Consider the following 9,905-nt stretch of genomic DNA (forward strand, 5'->3'; position numbering starts at 1 on the left):
ATAATTATATTTATACTATATCATAATTAATTCATTCATTCATGTGGTGTCCTGCCTGGTACAGCCATTGACAACTAAGGCTCTCCATTTATCTCTCCCCCTCAAAACACATCCAAAATTTACGGAAAACGATTAGGTAGAAAAATAATTATTAATAAAAAACAGTTTTCGATTAAATTTAGATGAGGAACAAAATTTGTCCGACATTTTGAATTATGTTCATCATGTGACGTAAGCAACAGAATTTGAATGTCTCCCTTGTAAAGTTATCTTTTTTCTTTTTTTTCTTTTTCTTTTTAGTAAACAATAATATCGTGATTTCGCTTCATTTGACAAATTTCGTTTTTCATTAATAAGTATTTTTTTACCTTATCGTTTTTCGTAATTCTTTTGGTATGTTACTGCTTAAGACTTGGTAATTACGTAGGTACAATTTGTTTCTCTTCAAATTCAATATTTTTTTCGTTATTATAATACAGAAGCACCATTTTTTTTTTTTTTTTACTTTAATTTATTACCAAAAATGTTTTGTAAACACAATATTATTTAATATTAAAATTATTTTCAAAGATGTAATTTATTGGACAGTCAAAGCATTCATTTATGCTTTATGGGTGTTCGTCCATCGGAACAACGAGGATCCTCTGGTCATCCTGGAGAGATGATGGGTGATGCATGCTAAATTATGAAGCAAGAGTTGCACAATTTCTAGCCACTTCACTCCTGAGTTAGCACTACTTAATTCCAGTGGCAAGGTGAAGCCCAGGATCACCGGAAACAATGCGGAGATAAGCACAGATCATATTCAAGACCTAGTATTTTCAAATGGTCACAAATCTTAGTACAGATAAGGACCAAAAATGCTTAACTATGGCCAATCTAATGGAAACCAGTGTGTCAACGTGATTATACCGCATAACAGAGAAATGACCTAATGGATGAGCAATGGCAAGTCAGATCAAGCCCATGTTAATGAAACTGAATATGCCAATATTTGATGAACTACTGAGTATATGTCGGCTAGGTTGCTTTGGCTGCATTGAGAGAAGCAATTCTTGGATAAGAAAATGCAAAAACAATGAGTTGGATGAAAGTTGGATGACTCCAGAAAACTTGGATGCAAACCATCAAAAAGGATCTTATGGGATTTGAACGGAACCAATCATCAAGATTATCAAACTTTGAGACTTATATTTGCAATATCAAACGCTTGACCACAAGAAATAAGACAATATTAAAAGGACCTTGTGTTTGACTCTGCCCTCATGAGGAGGCTAGGAAAGACCGCTCAAAGATAAAGGTTAATGATATTCTCAATTGAATGCAGAGCAATACTATGGAAGGATTGAAAAAATGAGTAAGAGAAAGGAGATCAGAGGTTAATTTAAAGGAAGTCTTGTAGAATAAGATGACTGCCGTCTGGTAAAAGCGTTTGCGCCAATACTTCCTGGGGTTGATATTAGCAAATTTAACCTTTTGACCCATAAAGACCTAGGGGTCAAAATTAGTACTATGCATAACTATGCTCTAATATTAGCTGTTCAAAAGGTGTGTCAATGCCAGTTTTGTTGCTTAAATGTCTTTTTTTTAATTTTTTTTACTTGTATATATTACGTTTCTGTCGTCAAAATATACGATTGCGAATTGCTTAGGACTTCTATCCAGTCATGGCGGATGGAATAAGAGCCTGCTACTCCTATGGATTAAATAAGTAGTTCTGATCGAAATCCTGTGAAAATTTCTGAGTTTGGCAGAAAGACTCCTGAATTTTACAAGAAACCCTTGAAGAAGGTCGGAGGTTATATCAACCAAAATGTTGTGAAAATAACATTCAAAATGAGAACAGTAGTTCAAAAAATCCAAACAATATGAAGTGTATATATGCTCCATTTTTTTTTTTTTTTTTTTTTAAGAATTGGATAATTTTCTGAACAAAGATTGTGGTAACACATTAGGTTTATTATACAAATAGTGCTAAACAAGAATAAATGAAGGATATAATTCAATAATTATTCTTTAATAGCTACAGATACCGATGTTTCATACTTAAGCAATCATCAGTGTAGGATGACAATTCCTGCCGATCAGGAGATTTGAACACAGCCACAAAACCACCTTTGACTCCATTTGTTAAGCCTTTACTTCTGTGCGACCAAACAATTGCCACAAAAATGAATGGGAATTAATAACTTATAAACGCACAATTCTGGTGCAGACATTCGACAATCCAGAGTGTTCAAACAATGGAAGTCATGAACGTTGCATAAATGTTAGTTGACTGCCTCTTAGTTTATATTTCCCAAATATTCCTCATCTTTCAGTATTCTTAAAGGGACTTTATAATTATAGATTTTCAAGCACGTCTGATTGAACAAAACAGTTATTTTTTTTTTTTTCCATTTTTTCTGGATATCTTTTTCATTCGATGAATAGTCTTTTTTATTTCAACTGGCATGTTGTATGAAATGGCGCCCAAAAGTTGTTGTTCAGCCATATTCTACTCAAGAATTTTCTATCTGTGCATCCGATTATCATCAGGAATGATTGTTATTGTTTTCTTTTTCTGTTCCTTACAGATAGAAAGATAGATAGAAAGTGCTTCAGTAGAATATGGCTGAACAACAATTTTTGGGCGCCATTTTATACAATATGTCAGCTGAAATAAAAAAGACCGCTCGTCGAATGGAAAAGATATCCAGAAAAATCTGAAAAAAGAATAACTGTCATGTTCAATCGGACGTGCTTGAATAATGACTTGCTGTCAAAATATATATATATATATATATATATCTAGAAAGAGAGAGAGAATAAATGACAGAAAGTTATATTCCAAAATTCATGATGTTGACCATCTTATTTATTCCTTTAATTCAGTTGACTTATACAATTCTTGACAGTATCTGTTTTGTAGCGCAAAATCAATCACTTAATCATTATATCAATCAGTGAATCTATTATGCCCTTAACTCATCAGAAGAAATAACAACAATCAATCCGTCAAAAGGAATTGAAGTGTGATTTGACATGATTAAAATCCGAAAATTGGAAGAGAAGCTGCAAATACCTTCTTCCCCCCCCCATAACGCCATATGGCGTAATGCAAAAATAAAACTAGCTAACCATTTTTAGTGTTGGAGGGGTGCAAGGTTGTTCCATTATAACAGTTCAGTCTGTGTAAAGGGAATCAGTGCAACTCTTTTTTTTTTTATGGTACTTGTAAATCAATCAAAAAGAGTTGGAAGGTTTGAGAAATGATCACCAGTGAGTTTAAGACGATAACAATGGATGAGAACTCCGAAGTGGGGAAAGCGCATTTGTTTAGAAAAACTGTTAGGATTGATCAGAAGTTTTGTTACCTTGGTGACACAATTGGAGTACATGGTTGAGAAGGTACAAGGAAATTCTGTCATTAATAACCAGTAGAACTATTGTCAACCCAGGAAAGTGTCTATCAGGCATGCGTATGCAATGAGATAATGTATGGAAGTGAAAGCCGGCCAGTGAGGATTGAGGACATGCATTGCATGAAGTGATATGATGGATGTGTAATGCGCATCTTAAAGACATGCTTAGTATTGATGACTACAAAGATTAAATCTGGACAACATTGGGAGATGTAAGCAGAAGAGTGAATTTCAATGGTATGCCCACGTTGAAAGAATAGATGAGTTCTTAGGTGGATGTAGAACAGTTGAGGTAACAGGTTCAGTTCATAGGAAAATGCCAAAGTAAATATAGGATGAAGTATAGACTTGAGGAAAAAAGAGATCAATAAAGGCCTGACCGGAGATAGGTTAGTTTGGTAGTCAATTTGTAAAAGTCGTCCAACACATTTCTGCATGTAAAATGGATGGTAAACTGGATATGAGGATGAGGAGGTGGAGTAGGTGCTAGTCTGATTGCAAGAATTACGAATGGATGGAGATCATGGAATGTCTGGGATTACTAACCAGTGGAGTTTTACTATTTATTAATGAAAATTGCCATGAAAATTACTTTTACTACTTGAGAATATTGCTAAACTATATTGTTTCTTTCTTTCTTTTTTTATTATTCTTAATATTTTTAATATTAGCAAGGAGATCCGATGTTGCACGGGATTGAATGATGATGAATGAATGTTTCACACTCCCAAACTTTTGTTGTCATCAAAATCTGTGAAATCGCCCATGTTTCAATCAAATCGATCGATTGCCTCCAAGTTGGAGACCCATCACAAAGCACCAGGAGGAAGCTTCACATGCCTCCCTACAGTGACATAGCCCACAATACATTGTAGTTTACATTGCACTGTAGAGAACCTACTGTTTTTATAAAATTATTTTACACATATAATGGCTTGAATTAAATTCTAAATGCAAAAATCAGTTGTGCTTTAGACAAGAACATTAATTTCAAACGTGGCCTTGTCATATCAAAGAACCTACTTTCGGTTTTTGTGGTAATAAAACTTCTCAAATTCACTTGTGAGGTGTTGACAATATTCAAAATTGCTTGTTCTTTCTTTCATTGGATTATTTCGATTATCCATACTTATGAAAGCTTATCAAAGAACACTGCCAGGCACATAAAGTACTGTCATGCGAGATTTTATAAAAATTGGCCCAGCCGTTTCTTCGTTCATAGGGGATGAACTCGCACACCCACAAAGTTCCTTTTATGTAATAATAGAGATATTGTATTTCTCTTTGGTAGTCTGTCCATCCACTTTTTCTTGGACACTACTAGGCCAATCTGATTGAAATTTTGTCTGGATCTTTATAAGGTGCAGCGAACTAATTATTATGGTATCCGTCCACACACAGTAATTATTAGGGATTAGTATTTAATGTAAAAACGAATAGTTCAACATATTCAACGATCAATTTGGCATTAAGCACTTATTCCAAGTCAACATGCTAAAACTTTTACCTGTTTTTAACTGGTTAAAAAGTCATATATATATATATATATATATATATATATATAAAGGCCACATGTCTGTCCCTCCATATTTTCAAACTTTATTTTTCCTGAAACTAAAAGTTGCAGAGCAGCACTAAGAGCCTCAAATGATCGGATTTTTATGGACCATTCTTTGATAGGTTGTTAGCCAGTTAAAATAGTTTTTAAGGGGTAAAAATTGAAAAAAATCGTTATACACTTTCTATATTCATCTTTGTTTATTTTTAATCAGTTCATATGTGTGTTACGTTGGTATAGTGGTAACGTCACCAGCTTTGAATGCTACAGTTTTGCTTTTGGTTTCGTGCCTAGCTGATGGCACCCAAATACTTTTTTTTTTTTACTTTTCAAGTCACGACTCTAGGAATCTGGATAAATTAAAATATCATCTGCCATTATTCGTTAACGTCTGATCTGAATCCATACGCATACAAAAAATTTGAAAAATAATATTGTTAATGATATAAATGTATCTTTACCAAGGCGTAAAAATAACACATTTAGTTGACTTACGCCTGCCATTCTTTTGTTCAATGTTGACTCCTTAGCAGCAATTTTTACCGGCTAAAGACTAAATCGAATTTGTTCCACATGTCTAAATTCCCTATATATCAAGTTTCAAGTCTGTAGATCAAACCCTGATAGAGTACTTTGGTAGAGACTGTTCCTTACACAGACAAGGTCACTTATATATACATACTAGCAGGCCGCCCGGCATTGCCTGATCGTAAAATATGCTTAATATTTTCATTGATGCAAATTTTGTATTTATTATTATATTGGACTCAATATATAGTAATCATTTAAAAAGTTAAAAAAAAAAAAAAAAAAAAATGACTTGTGCGTCACCATCGAGAATTGAAACCAAAACGTTTAGCTTACGATTTACTTTTTCCTTTGACGTGAACGCCTGAGCTATGAAGACATGTTTGTTGTAATTCAACTGAAAATACCACTCTATGATAAATATCTACTCCTTGATGGTGCAACGAGACTCATGATGACTAAAGTTAATCCAGAAGCTCTGAAATCTTTTTTTCGCTAGTTTGTATGCTTCTATTATTCTATCTTATATTTGATCATTTCAGCTTCTTTTAGAACACCCTATATTTAAGCGTATTTTATGACCGGGCAAAGCCCTTCTGCTAGTATACAGATAATACATTTTTAAAAGAAACGTATCTTATACCTTACTGCAGTTTCACAGACCATCCAATCGTCAGAAATGTATTTATATCCCACATGCCAGTTTACACTTCATATGTTTATCTCCTTTGAAGAAAGTTAGACACAAGGTCATGTACTGTACTGAAACAGCACTCGCCCTGAGCAAGTTGAACCAGCTTCCTCCGAGGGAGGAACTTTCATGGGAGTATGAAATTCATAAATGATCCCTAGTCACATAAATATCCCCATCAGGGGAGATGACGACCTTAGGTTTTTTAAGCTCTTGCAAAGAGGTGTCGACGTCACCCTACATACAGCGCCTGGTATTTCTAAATGGTCACCCACCAACAAGCTCAAGTGGGATTTTGAAAAGTCAGCACCCGAGATTAAATTTACTATGGCATACAGCACCGTAAACATTCACCGATAGGGATGCCCCCTAAAATCAGCAAAAACTAGCACCTTCTCAGCGTGATAATAAAGGACGTCCAAGAACTGAATGGAATCACATAGGATGACAACCGTGAAAAGTACCAAAGAGAATTTAGCTCACTTATAACCGCAGAGACAAATTACTGGCTCTCATTCTAAGCTTGTTACATAAAAGTTGTTTTTGTTACTGTATAATTCTTAAGATAGCAGATCTTGTACCGAGGCCAGAACAAAGTAGAGACCCGGGGGGGGGGGGTACAGGTAGGCCAATTGGCATCTGCCCACAATTTTCAGGTTAGAAGCAACAACAACAAATATTAGAAATACACTAAGGGTTGACTTGAAGGAAGATTAGAGAAAGCAGAAGTTAGAAGTTAAGAGACAATGGATAACCCCTGTAAGGGTTATTTTATTTCTGTTTTTATTTTATTTATTCTTTTTTTACTCTTTTCCACTTCAATTAAAGCATATTACTGCTTGGAACGTAAGGAGCTACTATTTTGGATCGTGTCTAACAGGTGGTTGTGGGGATTTGAGCAGCGAGATGTCTGTTCACATTACATTTAAAATTCTGCATGTTAGTAAAGTAAGTGAAGCAGGAAACTGGGAAGAAATTCTAGAGTCTAGCAGTCCGAGGAAAGAAAGAAACTATTAGAGTAGAGGGTTTTCTGGCATCTACAGTGAAGGGGTGGAATTTTGTTGGATTATTCGAACTATCATTCTGCCTGTTTATTTGTTTGTTCACAATGACGTTATAGCATATCTATAGCTATCTATATATCTATAAAAGTGAACATGTCTGTGTGTGTAGATTTCCCTACGCAATAACTCTGTCAATTTTAAGTCTACAGACTCGAAATTTGATATACGGGATACTGAGATTTGGGAAAATCTATGTGATCGGTTTTCAGCCAGAAATTTAGCTATTAAGGGGTCAAAGTTCAACGATTTGACCTTTGAGAACTCTACCAAACTCCTCTGACAATTTTGAGTCTAAACACTTGAAATTTTATATATAGGTTCCTTGGACATGGATCTAACTTAATAACTCGATTTGAGCCCAAAACAATAAATTTGAAGGTGTCATAATAGCTGTCAAAGTTAAAAAAAATCGACCGTTTTTTTTTTTTTTTTTTTTTTTTTTTGTTTGGTTTTTGCTCAGCGTACACCTCCAAACACCAGGGCAACGCCGGGCTTAAATACTAGTACATCTATATAAGTGAACGTGTCTGTGTGTCTGTACATTTCCCTATGCAATAACTTTGTCAATTTTAAGTCTACAGACTCGAAATTTGATATACAGGGTACTGAGATTTGGGAAAATATGTGATCGGTTTTCGGCTAGAAATTTGGCTGTTAAGGGGTCAAAGTTCAACGATTTGACCTTTGAGAACTCTACCAAACTCCTCCGACAATTTTGGGTCTAAACACTTGAAATTTTAGATATAGGTTCCTTGGACATGGATCTAACTTAATAAATTGATTTGATCCCAAAATAATAAATGTTAAGGGTTCATAATAGTTGTCAAAGTTTTAAAAAATTTGACCTCTGGGGTCTCTACCAAATCACTAAAGACAATTTCTGGTCTAAACATTTGAAATTTTACATAAAGGTTATTCAGAGATAGGGCAAGCTTTTTCATCGGTTTGGGTCAAAAAATTTTAGTTACCAATATATTAATGTATGTATGTATATGTTTGCATGTCTGCCCAGAACTTTCGACAGAGGCGATGGATTTTCTCAAGATCAGTATCGTTTTGAAGTTCGACTTTCAGACGACAAATATCGAAAAATTGGCCAAAGACATTAATATATTCACCTTCAACTGGGCATTTTTCTACGGGGGGTCGCTTTTTTCGCCGATATTTTTTAAAGTCATCCTTTCCTTTCGATTGTCTAGCCTTAATTTTAAAAAATGTCATTTCTGGTTTGGCGGTGGTCATAACAGCATGAACGTCAGGTTTTTTCCCCATTCTTTTCCTCCTTTGCGGTAGGGGTTCGAGCCTACCTTCCTACTACCACTTTTTTTGCTCAACAGACACATCCAAACACCCGGGCAACGCCGGGCTGAAATGCTAGTATATCTATAAAAGGGAAATTGTCTGTGTGTGTACATTTCCCTACCAAACTACTCTGTCAATTTACAATCAACAAACTCGAGATTTTTCATAAGGGGTATTGAGATTTGGGGAATTCTTTTTAATCAGGTTTTGGTTAGAAATTTGGCTGCCAAGGGATCTAAGTTCAACAATTTGACCTTTGAAAACTCTACCAAAGCCCTCTGCCAATTTTGGGTCTAAACACTTGAAATTGTACATGTAGATTACTTGGACATGGATTAGACTTTTTAATTTGATTTGAGCCCAAAACAAATGTTAAGGGGTCAAAATTGGGGTCAAAGTTTTTTAAAAAATTGACCTCTGCAGTCTCTACTAAATTACTCGGCCAATTTTTGGTCTAAACAGTGGAAATTTTACATAAAGGGTATTCAGACATATGGCAAGCCTTTTAATTGGATTTTGACCGAAAATTTGGCTGCCAAGGTCAAAGTTCAAAAGGTTTGACCTTTGCAGTCTCTAGCAAACTATTCAGCCAATTTTTGGTCTAAACATTTGAAATTTTACATAAAGGGTATTCAGACATGCAACAAGCTTTTTTTGGGCAGTTTTGGGGCAAAGATTTGGCTACCAAGAGGTCAAAGTTGAAAGAGTTGACTTTAGCAGACTTTACCAAACTCCTCCGCCAATTTAGTGTCTAAACAGTTGGAATTTTAGATGTAGGTTACTTGAACATAAGTCAAACTTTTTAATATACAGGGTCATCAGTATTTATCGTTACAACTTAAATTGGTTATATTTAGGAAATTAAACAAAATTTAGAATTTTTGCAAATGTATTATTGTAGAAAAAAGCAATAGAAAATTAATGCACAAAATATTATTCAATATGTCCACCATCTGTGTCAATAACTAGTTGAACACGTTTAGGAAAAGTCTTACATGTGTCACAAATTACTTTCTGGGTGACTTTGGCCCACTCCTTCTGCAGTTGGACCTTCAGAGCTTCTAAACTTTGATGGTGAGTGGCCGAGACCTTGCTCTCAAGGTATGACCAGATCCCAAAATTAAGGGGATTCAAATCAGCGGAAGATGAGGGCCATTCCTCTTTGGGAATGAAGTGCGGGACGTTCTCGGAAAGACGCTCCCAAGTCTTTTTGGCCCCATGTGATGGTGCGGAGTCGTGCTGAAAAGACCAGGGATGTTTTTTGGAGTGCTTCTGCGCCCAGGGCAACAATGCACCAACGAGGATGTCATCTTGATAGTTTTGCTGGTTCAATTTCACCCCCTGGTCAACAAACAAGA

At 35.2% G+C, this 9,905-nt stretch overlaps 1 protein-coding gene across 9 annotated transcripts in view; it reads left to right on the plus strand.

Annotated features, from left to right (window-relative positions):
• Positions 1 to 9,905, plus strand: part of LOC145248838 (protein c-ets-1-A-like) — a 423,966-nt gene that overhangs the window by 18,866 nt on the left and 395,195 nt on the right. The gene's annotated exons all lie outside the window — the stretch shown is intronic.

The sequence above is a fragment of the Euprymna scolopes genome, chromosome 27, assembly GCF_053919585.1.
Source record: "Euprymna scolopes isolate OS-2025 chromosome 27, ASM5391958v1, whole genome shotgun sequence".
NCBI classification, from domain to species: Eukaryota; Metazoa; Mollusca; class Cephalopoda; order Sepiida; family Sepiolidae; genus Euprymna; species Euprymna scolopes.